Genomic DNA, 13,553 nt, shown 5'->3' on the forward strand with positions numbered 1-13,553 from the left:
GCACAGGCAGAGTAGATTTAACATAATTTTTTTTTTTTTTTTTTTTTTGAGATGGAGTCTCGCTCTGTGGCCTAGGCTGGAGTGCAGTGACGCAATCTCGGCTCACTGCAACCTCACCAAAGTGCTGGGATTATAGGTGTGAGCCACCGCGCCCAGCCAATTTAACATAATTCTTAAGGGTGCTTGGATTTTCTGAATGGTAAATAAGTACTGACTTCAACTTAAAATCACCAGCAACGTTAGCTTCTAACAGGAAAGTCAGTCTGTCCTTTGAAGCTTTGAAGCCAGGCATTGATTTCTCTCTAGCTATGAAAGTTCTAAATGGCAACTTCTTCCAAAAGAAGGCTGTTTTGTCTACATTGAAACTCTATTGTTTATCACAGTCACCTTCATTAGTCATCTTAGCTAGATCTTCTAGATAACTTGCTGCAGCTTCTACATCAGCACTTGCCACTTCACCCTGCACTTTTATGTAAATGGAGACAGCTTCTTTCCTTAAACCTCATGAACCCAACTATGCTGGCTTCAAACTTTTTTTTTTGCAGCTTCCTCTCAGCCTTCATAAAATTGAAGAGTGTTAGGGCCTTGCTCTGGATTAGGCTTTGGCTTAAAGGAATGTTGTGGTTGCTTCGATCTTATATCCAGACCTCTAAAACTTCCTCCATATCAGCAATAAGGCTGTTCGGCTTTCTTATCACACAGAAAGGGTGTGGCCTTGGGTAACGTGGCTCTCTGCCACTGAGGCAATCCCTGAGGAAACTGCTAGCTGAATGTTGCCTGTCAACAGCTCTCCCAGAATCTGGGGCAATAAGTCTTTGACAGAGGGATGATCGGGGTGGGGTATCTCAGCATCCATCTTAGAAGATTATGAATTAGAAAGACTTAACGGATACATCAACCACATATATTGTGTTGCTCATGTGTTCCTGATTCAACCATAAAAAATATTTATGTGGCTGGGCATGGTGGCTCACGCCTGTAATCCCAGCACTTTGGGAGGCCAAGGTGGGAACGTTGCTTGAGTCCAGGAGTTCAGCCTGGGCAATGTAGTGAGACCCCCATCTCCACAAAAAATACAAAAATTAACTGGGAGTGGTGGAATGTGCCTGTAGTCCTAGCTACTTAGGAGGCTGAGGCAAGTGGATCACTTGAGCCTAGGAAGTTGGGGCTGCAGTGAGCTATGATCAAACCACTCCACTCCAGCCTGGGCAGCCGAGCAAGACTCTATCTCCAAAAAAAAAAAAAAAAAAAGAGGAATGATGTGACAGTCAGGGAAACTGGAATATTAAACAATGATAGTAAAACATTTTTGTGGCTGGGCACGGTGGCTCAAGCCTGTAATCCCAGCACTTTGGGAGGCCGAGACGGGCGGATCACGAGGTCAGGAGATCGAGACCATCCTGGCTAACACAGTGAAACCCCGTCTCTACTAAACAAATACAAAAAACTAGCCGGGCAAGGTGGCGGGCGCCTGTAGTCCCAGCTACTCTGGAGGCTGAGGCAGGAGAATGGCATAAACCCAGGAGGTGGAGCTTGCAGTGAGCTGAGATCCGGCCATTGCACTCCAGCCTGGGCAACAGAGCGAGACTCCGTCTCAAAAAAAAAAAAAAAAAAATTATTGTTAGTTTTTAGGTGTCATAATGGTATTATTTTTCTACAGAGCTCTTATCCTTTAGAAATACATACTAAAATGTTTATGAATGAAATGCTATGCTATAGATTACAAGTGGGTTGGAGTGTACATGAAATAAGAGTGACTACGAGTTGCTGGTATGTGTTGAAGACAAACAATGGCCCCCTAAAGATGACCGCATCCTAATTTCCAGAATTTGTGAACATGTTACCTTACGTAGCAAAAGAGACTTTGCAAATGTGATCAAGTTAAGGATCTTGGGATGGGGAGTTTAACCTTTTCCAGATGGCCACAATATAATCACAAGGGTCCTTATAAGAGGAAGGCATGAAGGTTAAAGTAAATAAAAAAAAAAAAAAAAAAAAAAAGGCCATGTGTGAATGGAAGTAAAGGGGAGCAGAGTCAAAGACAGAAGACGCTACACTGCTGGCTCTGAAGATGGAGAAAGGAGTCACCAGCCAAGGAATTTGGGCAGCTTCCAGAAGCTGGACCAGGCCAGGAACACATTCTTTCCTGAAACCTTTAGAAAGAGTGCAGTCCTGGCCGGGCGCGGTGGCTCAAGCCTGTAATCCCAGCACTTTGGGAGGCCGAGGCGGGCGGATCACGAGGTCAGGAGATCGAGACCATCCTGGCTGACATGGTGAAACCCCGTCTCTACTAAAAAATACAAAAAACGGCCGGGCGCGGTGGCTCAAGCCTGTAATCCCAGCACTTTGGGAGGCCGAGACGGGCGGATCACGAGGTCAGGAGATCGAGACCATCCTGGCTAACACGGTGAAACCCCGTCTCTACTAAAAAATACAAAAAACTAGCCGGGCGAGGTGGCGGGCGCCTGTAGTCCCGGCTACTCGGGAGGCTGAGGCAGAAGAATGGCGTAAAAACCCGGGAGGCAGAGCTTGCAGTGAGCTGAGATCCGGCCACTGCGCTCCAGCCTGGGCGACACAGCGAGACTCTGTCTCAAAAAAAAAAAAAAAAAAAAAATACAAAAAACTAGCCGGGCGAGGTGGCGGGCGCCTATAGTCCCAGCTACTGGGGAGGCTGAGGCAGGAGAATGGCGTGAACCCGGGAGGCAGAGCTTGCAGTGAGCTGAGATCTGGCCACTGCACTCCAGCCTGGGCGACAGAGCGAGACTCCGTCTCAAAAAAAAAAAAAAAAAAAAGAAAGAGTACAGTCCTGCTGACACCTTGATTTTAGTCTTCTGACCTCCAGAACTATAAAAGAATAAGTTTGTATTGTTTTAAGTCACTAAATATATTATTTATTTATTTATTTATTTATTTTGGAAACAGGATCTTGCCCTGTCACTCAGGTTGGAGTACAGAGAGGCATGATCCAAGCTCACTGCAACCTCCACCTCCTGGGCTCCAGTAATCCTCTGGCCTCAGCCCTCCAAGTAGCTGGGACCACAGGCACCCACCATGTCTGGCTAAATTTTTTGTATTTTTTGTATAGATGGGGTTTCACCACATTGCCCAGGCTCGTCTCAAGTGATCCTCCTGCCTTGGCCTACCAAAGTGCTGGGATTACAGGCATAAGCCATCAAGCCCGGCCTTCTTCAACATTTTTTCAAGCCCATATATTAGTATGTTCTTCCACATTTTATCTCCCTAACACCTTTTCGATTGTTTTGTCAAGTTTCTGTTTAAAAAATGAAGTATTTTATTGAAATTTTACTGAATATGCAGATTAATTTGGCAGAATTAATTTCATATTAGAGGTGAATGTAATAGGCTGTTCCTGTTAGTCTGAGCTGATTGTGTATACCTAGTGGGAAGATTCAGGCTATCGTCCCTTCTAAGTTTCAGGAATTGAAGGGAAGTCTGTGGTTCTCCAGTCACCCCACCTATGACAGAATGCACAAGTTCTATTCAAACAGAAGAGAGGGGAAAATGACCACCTGGGGCCTGGCGTAGTGGCTCACTCCTGTAATCTCAGCATTTCGGGAATCAAAGGTGGTGGATAACTTGAGTCCAGGAGTTTGAGACAAGCCTGGGCCACATGGTGAAACCCGCACCCAGCCAGCATTTCTAATTATATTCTCTGAAATCACCAACATATTTTAGATAGCTGACTGAATTATGGAGCTCAATGGAGCGGAAGAACATAAGCGGAACTGATCCTGAGCATTTTGAAGGATGCCTTGGAGGCTAACAGAATAAAAAAAATTTAAAAGTGATGGGGGAAGTGGAAGCTAGTGAAAGGAGCAGCAAAATTTAGGTATTAATGTTGATGTGGGCCAGGAACAGTGGCTCACACCTGTAATCCCAGCAGTTTAGGAGGCCGAGGCGGTGGATCACTTGAGGTCAGGAGTTCAAGACCAGCCAGGCCAACATGGTGGAACCCCATCTCTACTAAAAACACAAAAATTAGCTGGGCGTGGTGGCACACGCCTGTAATCCCAGTTGCTCGGGAGGTGAGGCACAAGAATCGCTTGAACCCTGGAGGCAGAGGTTGCAGTGAGCTGAGATCGCGCGGCTGCATTCCAGCCTGGGCAACAGACCAAGACTCTATCTCAAAAAAAAAAAAAAAAAAGTTGATGTGACCTCATTGCCTAGACTTGTGAAGTTTTGCAGTACTTTAATTTTATGAGTAATAAGTAGTTTACTAAGCAAAAATATAGCACGGTACATCCTTTGTAACTATTAGATTGCTTTGGCACAGCAAAAATACTCTGACAATTTACTTCAGATATGAATCAATTAAGAAATTGAATTTCACTTAAAGTAAATCTGTAAATTGTATTTATAAGATCTTATTTTCATATGGTTCATTTTTATCTTGTTAATTGTCTGAACTGAGTATATTTAAAAATAAGTTATGCCAGGTGCAATGGCTCATGCCTGTAATCCCAGCACTTTGGGAGGCTGAGGCGGGCAGATCACGAGGTCAGGAGCTCGAGACCAGCCTGACCAACATGGTGAAACCCCATCTCTACGAAAAATACAAAAATCAGCTGGGAGTGGTGGCGCACCTGTAATCCCAGCTACTCAGGAGGCTGGGGCAGGAGAATCACTTGAACCCAGGAGGCAGAGGTTGCAGTAAACGGAAATTGAACCATTGCAATCCAGTCTGGGCGACAGAGTGAGACTCCATCTCAAACTAAATAAATAAATAAAATAAAATGAAAAAATAAAAATAAGTTAGATAAGGCTTTTAAGTAATAGTAGTGTGAATAAAAAGTATTATTATAGAATTTAAAAATAAATTTCTAGTTAGATGAAATCTCCCAAATGATAGCATTAATAAAAAGTGTCATAATTCTCCAACAGCTGCTCATTTTTGTTTCTTCTACTTAGTGCCACTTAGATAAGATACATTGTCTTTTCTGGTATTTAAAAAGTGAACAATTATGGATATTGAAACAAATATCAGAAGTGTTGGTGTATGTGTGTTGTGTACGTGTGTTTCTTTGAGGGTCTGTCTGAAATTCTCCTTAAGCCAAGTCGACCTGATCTCAGGTAGCTCTTGCCACTGTAGTTAACTGACATTCCACTGGGGGTAGCTGTTGAAATAGAGTTTTGAGCGCTCCCCATCCCAGCTGCTGCAAACCCAACAATGGCCACTGAGGAGGCACCAAAGTGGGAGGTTAGGGAGCCTGGAGTTGAAAACCTCAGACTTGCATTCTTTCCAAGGAGAGTTTCCAGCGGCTGAAGAATCTATTTACTGGCTGAGGAAAGGAGAAGAGGTGAGCTTGACTTGGTCACTGGAGCAAACAGGTCTAGAGGATAAGCAAACAAGTCCAGTAAAAACATCAGAAAACCTAGAACCATCTCAGGTTAACCACCTGTCCCACGTGAAGAGTCAGGGTACATCGTGGGAGCGAGTCCACAGTTGTAGACAGGGGCACAGAGGAACCAGGGTCGGAGGCAGCCTCAGGAAAGGTGAAGGTTCAGAAGTGAAGGTTCCACCTCACAGGACAAGAGAAACATGCCCTGAGCATTTTTGTCTCTGTTTTCTTTGATTTTATTCTCTGAAACCATCCTTCAGGCAGGAAGAGCCTTGGATCACAATTTGGAAGACCTGCATCTAGTCCCAGTTACATCCATCAACAACACTAGCTAATACAGTGGAAGATAACTGGACCCTAAGCAAATCCACAGCATGCAAGTTGGTCAGCCCATCGGGTTGGTTAAAGTATCCATTTGTGGTCAGCTGTGGTGGCTCCTGCCTATAATCCCAGCACTTTGGGAGACTGAGGCGGGCAATCACCTGAGATCGCCTGGCCAACGTGGCGAAACCCCATCTGTACTAAAAATATAAAATTAGCCAGGCATGGTGGCACACGCCTGTAATCCCAGCTACTTGGGAGGCTGAGGCTGGAGAATCGCTTGAACCCGGGAGGCGGAGGTTGCAGTAAGCCAAGATTGCGCCATTGCACTCCAGCCTGGGCAACAAGAGTGAAACTCCGTCTCAAAAAAAAAAAAAAAAATCCATTTTTTCCAAAAACCATATACCTAAGCACTGTTTTTTTCAAGAATTGATTAACTCTGGTGGTGCATGAGGATGTGGTTTTGCAATATTTAAATTTTTTAGACATTTTTGCTATTTTTCAGTAATTGGGGTTGTTATATAAATAGAATAGTATAAGCCCCATATTTTATTTTTATTTTTATTTTTATTTTGGGATAGGATCTGGCTATGTCACCCAGGCTGGAGTGCAGTGGCACAATCTCGGCTTACTGCATCCTCAACCTCCTGGATTTAAGTGATCCTCCCACCTCAGCCTCCTCAGTAGCTGAGACTACAGGCATGCACCACCATGCCTGGCTAATTTTTGTGTTTTTTGTAGAGATAGGTTTCACCATGTTGCTCAGGCTGGTCTCGAATTCCCAAACTCAAGCGATCCTCCTTTCTTGGCCTTCTAATGTGTTGGAATTACAGGCATAAGCCAAGCCCAGCCAAGCCCCATATTATTTAATTCATCTTTAAATTAAATAATATATCATTATTTATAGAAAATATCTATACCAAATGTAATCGAGGCATAAGCTTTCGGCCCTAGTTAACGATTGGTTAACAGATGAATCTTGAAAGGTTAAGAGACTATACAACAGTTAGAGAATAGCTCCAAATTAGTCACTACAATTTGTTCCCCAGAATTTTCAGTACCCCAAATAAACCCATGCTCTCCCTGGGTTCCCTGCCCCTTCCAGCAAGGATTAGGAGAATTCCCAAGAATCCTGTGGACTTGGGGTAAAAGTGTCCCTCCCCAGCTTCTTCACTTACAACTGCAGCAAAGGAGTCCATTTACTTTTTTATTCGAAGTGAAACTTGGTTCCCTCCTGAAGTCACTGATTTTTCTGCATCTCTCTCACAAGATGGCTGATGTACCACTGGGCCTGCAGTTCATGCATGGGTCCTCTTTGCTCCCACTGCCACTTCTAGATCATTCTCTCCATTCCCCAAAAACACTCAGGTCTGAGTCTTGTGTCAGTCAGCTACTCATGCATTAACGCTCCTTTTCCGTCATGTACTGACTTCCCAGGTCATATACCCTCATTCCTTAATGAATTTAGATCTTGACTCCAATATCATTCTCTCCAGCATTATTCCTGTGGTCATTCTTAGTGATTTCAACATCTATATAAAACATTATTAGTTACTTGGGAGGGTGAGGCAAGAGAATTGCTTGAACCTGGGAGGCAGAGGTTGCAGTGAGCCAGGATTGCGCCTCTGCATTCCAGCCTGGGCGACAAAGCAAGACCCTGTCTCAAAAAAAAAAAAAAAAAAGATTATTAGTACCCTGGTGTTTAGTAAGGTTTCTCCTGAAAGCAAGTCTGAAACAAGGACTTGGGATACAAGTGATTTCTTTGGGAGATAACCCAAGAAGCAAGAAGGAAAAAGTACAGAGAGTGAGACAAAGAAGGAGGAAAAACCTCTGTAAAGTGTGCCATCAAGGTCACCACCATGAACAAAAGGGACTGAAGTCCACTGAGACCTCTGGGAAACATCCTGAGTGCCCCATAAAATTGTCCACCAACGGAACAGAGGTTGGGACACACACCCAGTGGCTGCTGACTCTCCTGGTTGGCAGTTGCTCCTGGAAGCATTGTCTTCCTTGTGCTTTGCTGCAGTTGTCTGTGGACCTAGCAGGCTTCTGGACCTTCAGAGAAGACCTCGAGGTGCAGGCAGAAAGGAGAGCTGCTCTTTTCATGTGGGAAAGTATCGGGGGCATCTGAGCTCACATAGAACTTTCATAGCCACTGATGAAATCAGAAATAGGGCCGGGCGCGGTGGCTCAAGCCTGTAATCCCAGCACTTTGGGAGGCCGAGACGGGCGGATCACGAGGTCAGGAGATCGAGACCATCCTGGCTAACACGGTGAAACCCCGTCTCTACTAAAAAGTACAAAAAACTAGCCGGGCGAGGTGGCGAGCGCCTGTAGTCCCAGCTACTCGGGAGGCTGAGCCAGGAGAATGGCGTAAACCCGGGAGGCGGAGCTTGCAGTGAGCAGAGATCCGGCCACCGCACTCCAGCCTGGGTGACAGAGCGAGACTCCGTCTCAAAAAAAAAAAAAAAAAAAAAAAAAGAAAGAAATCAGAAATAGGTCAAGAGGATGTGACTGAACGCCAAAAGCATCAGGTATGCCTGGCTTCTACATTTTTTTTTTTTTTTTTTGAGACGGAGTCTCGATCTGTCGCCCAGGCTGGAGTGCAGTGGCGCGATCTCGGCTCACTGCAAGCTCCGCCTCCCGGCCCGACGCCATTCTCCTGCCTCAGCCTCCCGAGTAGCTGGGACCACAGGCGCCCGCCTCCGCGCCCGGCTAATTTTTTGTATTTTTAGTAGAGACGGGGTTTCACCGTTTTAGCCAGGATGGTCTCGATCTCCTGACCTTGTGATCCACCCGCCTCAGCCTCCCAAAGTGCTGGGATTACAGACGTGAGCCACTGCGCCCGGCCTGGCTTCTACATTTCTTAACCTCCACTCTTCCAATGATTCTGTTCTCCACCTCAACTACTCTCTCTCTCTCTCTCTCTTTTTTTTTTTTTTTTTTTTTTTTTTTTTTTTTTTTTGAGACAGAGTCTCACTCTATTTCCCAGTCAGTGGGCAATGGTGCGATCTCAGCTCACTGCAACCCCCACCTCCTGGTTTCAAGTGATTCTCCTGCCTCAGCCTCCTGAGTAGCTGGGATTACAGGTTTGCACCACCATGCCCAGCTAATTTTTGTATTTTTAGTAGAGACAGGGTTTCACCATGATGGCCAGGCTGGTCTCCAACTCCTGGCCTCCAGTGATCCGCCCTCCTTGCCCTCCCAAAGTGCTGAGATTACAGGCACGAGCCACTGCGCCCAGCCAACTACTCTTTCCCTCTCAATCGGAGCGTAGCCCTTGTCACTACCTGTAACACTCCCAATAACCTAAACTCAATTTCATTCTCCAACTATCACCTCCTATATTTTCAGCCTAGTGCCTCTTGTATCTTGACTCTGACAATCCTTAGACTCCAATGTGAATGTATGGTACTTTGACCCTACTGTCTTTTCACTGTTCTTTGCCCTCCTAATTCAGCTTAAATCCAAGGGTCGATCATCATGCTCACTCTCTTGTATATATGCTCAATGCCCTCCATCATTCTCTCTCAGCAAAACCCCAACTTTGGTTACATCCAATTCTATGCCTGCACCCGAGTGGCTGAATATGTCTTTTGAATCAAACAAGTCCTGCCACTTAGGAGCTGTAAGACCTTGGGCACATTAATTAACCCTGGTGAATGTTAGTTTCCTTAGCTATGCTGAGAGATCTCAATTAAAATTTGGGATAACTAGTCTCAAGTTGGCACTTACGACTGCCCAGAAATCATTATACATTTCTCTTTCCTCTCCCACCATCATGTAATAATTTCCCATCTTCTCCTCTTCTTTCTTCTTAAACCTCACATCATCCTCACTATCAGCTGATGACCTGGCTTCCAACTCCAATTAGAGAAGAGAAGCAATCAGAAGGGAACCTTCACTTCCAAGAGCCCATCTACTGTCTCGTGTCTATCCTACTAGTAGGTGTGACTGTCCATGGTGCTAAGCAAGGTGCACCTCTCCCTGTGAGTGCCCTAAGTGCTATCCTCTTTCCTTACCAAGAACATGGTTCGGGCAAATTTTCTCCTTTGTATCCTTTCCATCATCATTTTTCCCCTTCTAAATGATGGATCATTCACGTCAGCTACCTGACTCTTCCTTTTCTCAGGTGTGAAGTTTAAAAGATACTTAAGGCTGGGTGTCGTGGCTCATGCCTGTAATCTCAGCACTCAGGGAGGCTGAGGCGGGTGGATCATCTGAGCTCGTTTGAGACCAGCCTGACCAACATGGAGAAACCCCATCTCTACTAAAAATACAAAAGTAACCTGGCGTGGTGACAAATGCCTATAATCCCAGCTTCTCAGGAGGCTGAGGCAGGAGAATCGCTTGAACCCAGGAGGCAGAGGTGCACCTCTCCCTGTGAGGTTGCGGTGAGGCAAGATCACGCCATTACACTCCAGCCTGGGCAACAAGAGCAAAACACTGTCTCAAAAGAAACAAACAAACAAACAAAACATACTTAAAGTCTCCATAAGGAGGAATTAAATTCCTACATCAAATGTATTTATCTATGTAAACTGCATAGAACTGTGCCTGACATATGATCAAAAGCATTGTATGTGTTAGGTCTCCTTATTACTACATTTACTGGGTGCTTACATGTATAATACATTTTTTTTTCTTTTTCTTTTTCTTTTTGAGATGGAGTCCTGCCCTCTCACCCAGGCTGGAGTGCAGTGGTACAATCTCAGCTCACTGCAACCTCCGACTCCCGGGTTCAAGCAATTCTCCTGCCTCAGCCTCCCCAGTAGCTGGGATTACAGGTGCCCACCACCACGCCCAGATAATTTTTGTATTTTTAGTAGAGATGGAGTTCCACCGTGTTGGCCAGGCTGGTCTTGAACTCCTGACCTCAGGGGATCTGCCTGCCTTGGCCTCCCACAGTGCTGGGATTACAGGTGCAAGCCACTGTAATACATTATATTACAGATACAGACAAGGAAACTGTGACTCAGCAGGGTTAAGTAATGTACCCAATGTCTCGTAGCTCATAAATGGCAGGATCTCTTTGGTTCTAGAGCACACATTCTTAAGCATTCTATGATAAATTCTGGGCCATTGATGCACAAGAATTCTTGGCCATTGGTGCACAAGAAAAGTCACCTGGGATGCTTAGGGAAAAGGTAGATTTGGGGCCTCACTCCTGACCTGTAGACTCAGAATCTTCAGAGGGCAGAGCTTAGAAATCTGCTTTTAAAATAAGCACCCCAGGTTATTTTGATGTAAATGATCAGCCACATTTGAGAAACTCCCTTATGTATGTTTTACTGCATACACAGAAAACAAATGAGAAGAATAAAACAAATGGTTAAAAGCAGATATTTTAGGAGGTGGGAGAGAAAAGATTATAGAGAATTTTCATTTTGTAAGGTATTCTGGTTTAACATGATGGCTAAATTTTCTTAAATTAGCAGATTTTTTGTTTTTTTTTATAGACAGAATTTTGCTCTTTATTGCCCAGCCTGGAATGCAATGGCATGATCTCGGCTGACCACAACCTCCCCTCCTGGGTTCAAGTGATTCTCTTGCCTCCGCCTCCTGAGTAGCCGGGATTACAGACATGCACCACCACGCCTGGCTAATTTTGTATTTTTAGTGGAGAAGGGGTTTCTCCCTGTTGGTCGGGCTGGTCTTGAACTCCCGACCTCAGGTGATCCTCCCACCTTGGCCTCCCAAAGTGCTGGGATTATAGCTGTGAGCCACCATGCCCAGTCAGCAGGTGATTTTTAAAAAGATTTTAAATAAATAAAAGTAAAATTATCCCATTTTCTACTACTCACAAACACTGGTAACATTTTGAATATTTTTTCCAGTTTATCAACTGTTCAGAGTAGGAAATAATACTGTAGCTTTCTTGACAAAGTTGGAATTACGGCACATATGTGCAATTTTGCATCCTATATTTTTACCTATTATATTCTGAGCATTTTCCCATGTAATTAATCACGTAAGAGGCTATGAAATATAAGAAGGAACGGTTGCTTTTTATATGTCTTATACAAATATAAGAAGAAACATATGCTCATTTCTACTTGCCAACATAATTTCACAAAGCCCCTCTTACAATTTAAAAGCTTTGACTTTTAAGGTCAAAGGTGAGGTATGGTGGCTCACAACTGTAATCCCAGCACTTTAGGAGGCTGAGGTGGGAGGATTGCTTGAGGCCAGGAATTCAAGACCAGCCTGGCCAATATGGTAAAACCCTGTTTCTACACAACAATTAGCTGGGCGTGGTGGCTCATGTCTGTAATTCCAGCTATTCAGGCCGCTGAGGCGTGAGAATCGCTTGAACCTGGGAGGTGGGGGTTGCACCCCCACCTGCTAGAGTGAGTGGAGATCATGCCACCTCACTCTAGCCTGGGTGACAGAGCAAGACTCTGTCTCAAAAAGAAGAAGAAAAGAAAGTGTGAAAAAAATAGACACAAAAATTTTTTTCAGTAATTTATATCATACTGCTGAGTGAAAACAAGTATATTAAAGAATATAAGTAGTACACCACGATTTGGGGAGAGAAAAAATAATACATATATGAATGCTGATACATGCACAGCATGTCCTAGGAATTCACAAGAAATGTAACCGTTGTCTATGAGAAGAAAGAACGGATGCCTGGGGGACTGTGGAGGAAGACAGGCCTATTTTTAAAAAATTGTCCCCAAATATTTAATTATGAAAAATTTTAAACATATAAATGAGCTGGTTTTACACAGGGACCACTAGCATATCCACCACCTAGACTCTATCATTAACATTTTATTATACTTGCTGTATCTATCTATATAGGTGTGTATATATATATCTTGAGACAGAGTTTCGCTCTTGTTGCCCAGGCTGAAGTGCAGTGGCGTGATCTTGGCTCACTGCAACCTCTGCCTCCTGGGTTCAAGTGATTCTTCTGTCTCAGCCTCCCAAGTAGCTGGGATTATAGGCATCTGCCACCATGCCCAGCTAATTGTTTGTATTTTTAGTAAAGACGAGGTTTCACCATGTTGGCCAGGCTGGTCTTGAACTCTTGATCTCAGGTGATCCACTGGCCTTGGCCTCCCAAAGCGCTGGGATTACAGGTATGAGCCACCGCACCCAGCCCGCTTTATCAATGTTTCTACCCAAGCATCAGTTCATCTTATTTTTTGATACATTTCCAAGTAAATTATAAATATAGATTCACTTACTCCTAAATTCTTCAGTATGGATAGCATTAAACTGAAATTTTGCTTACTATTTTCTCTTTTGAATTAAACGCATAAGTTTTTTTAAATTTTTTTTTTTTTTTTTTTTTTTTTTTAGAGACAGCTATGTTGCACAGGCTGGTCTCGAACCCCTGGGCTCAAGTGATCTGCCTGCCTTCGCCTCCCAAAGTGCTGGGATTACAGGCCTGGGCCACTGTGCCTGGCTAAAATGCATAAATTTTAAGGGTATACTGGCTGAGTTTTGACAAGTGCATACACCTGAATAACTGAAGTTCCTACCACAATATAGAACATTACATCACCCCAGAAAGTGAAAGGCCTACTTTTGATTGTATTATTTTTAGCACCTTCTGAATTTTGTATTATGTGCCTGCGCTATTTTTAAGAAATAAATATTTAAGCATTTTAAATATTTAAACATTTTTATAACAGTGGGCCGATTCTAAATTGGATGAGAAAGAGTGACAACAGAAGGAGATGGCAGATAACAAGTGGTGGGGTCAATGGAACGGAGAACTTATTGAAGCCAGAGTTGTAGCAGTGGCGTTTCCAGAACAAGTGAGTTAGGAAAATTGGAATGCTTCGGTTGACAGTGGGATGTTCAAATCAGACTCTCAAAAGTGTCTTAAGGTTCCGTTATAAAGTTCCTTTCATAAGC

This window comes from Macaca nemestrina, chromosome 12 (assembly GCF_043159975.1).
Source record: "Macaca nemestrina isolate mMacNem1 chromosome 12, mMacNem.hap1, whole genome shotgun sequence".
NCBI classification, from domain to species: Eukaryota; Metazoa; Chordata; class Mammalia; order Primates; family Cercopithecidae; genus Macaca; species Macaca nemestrina.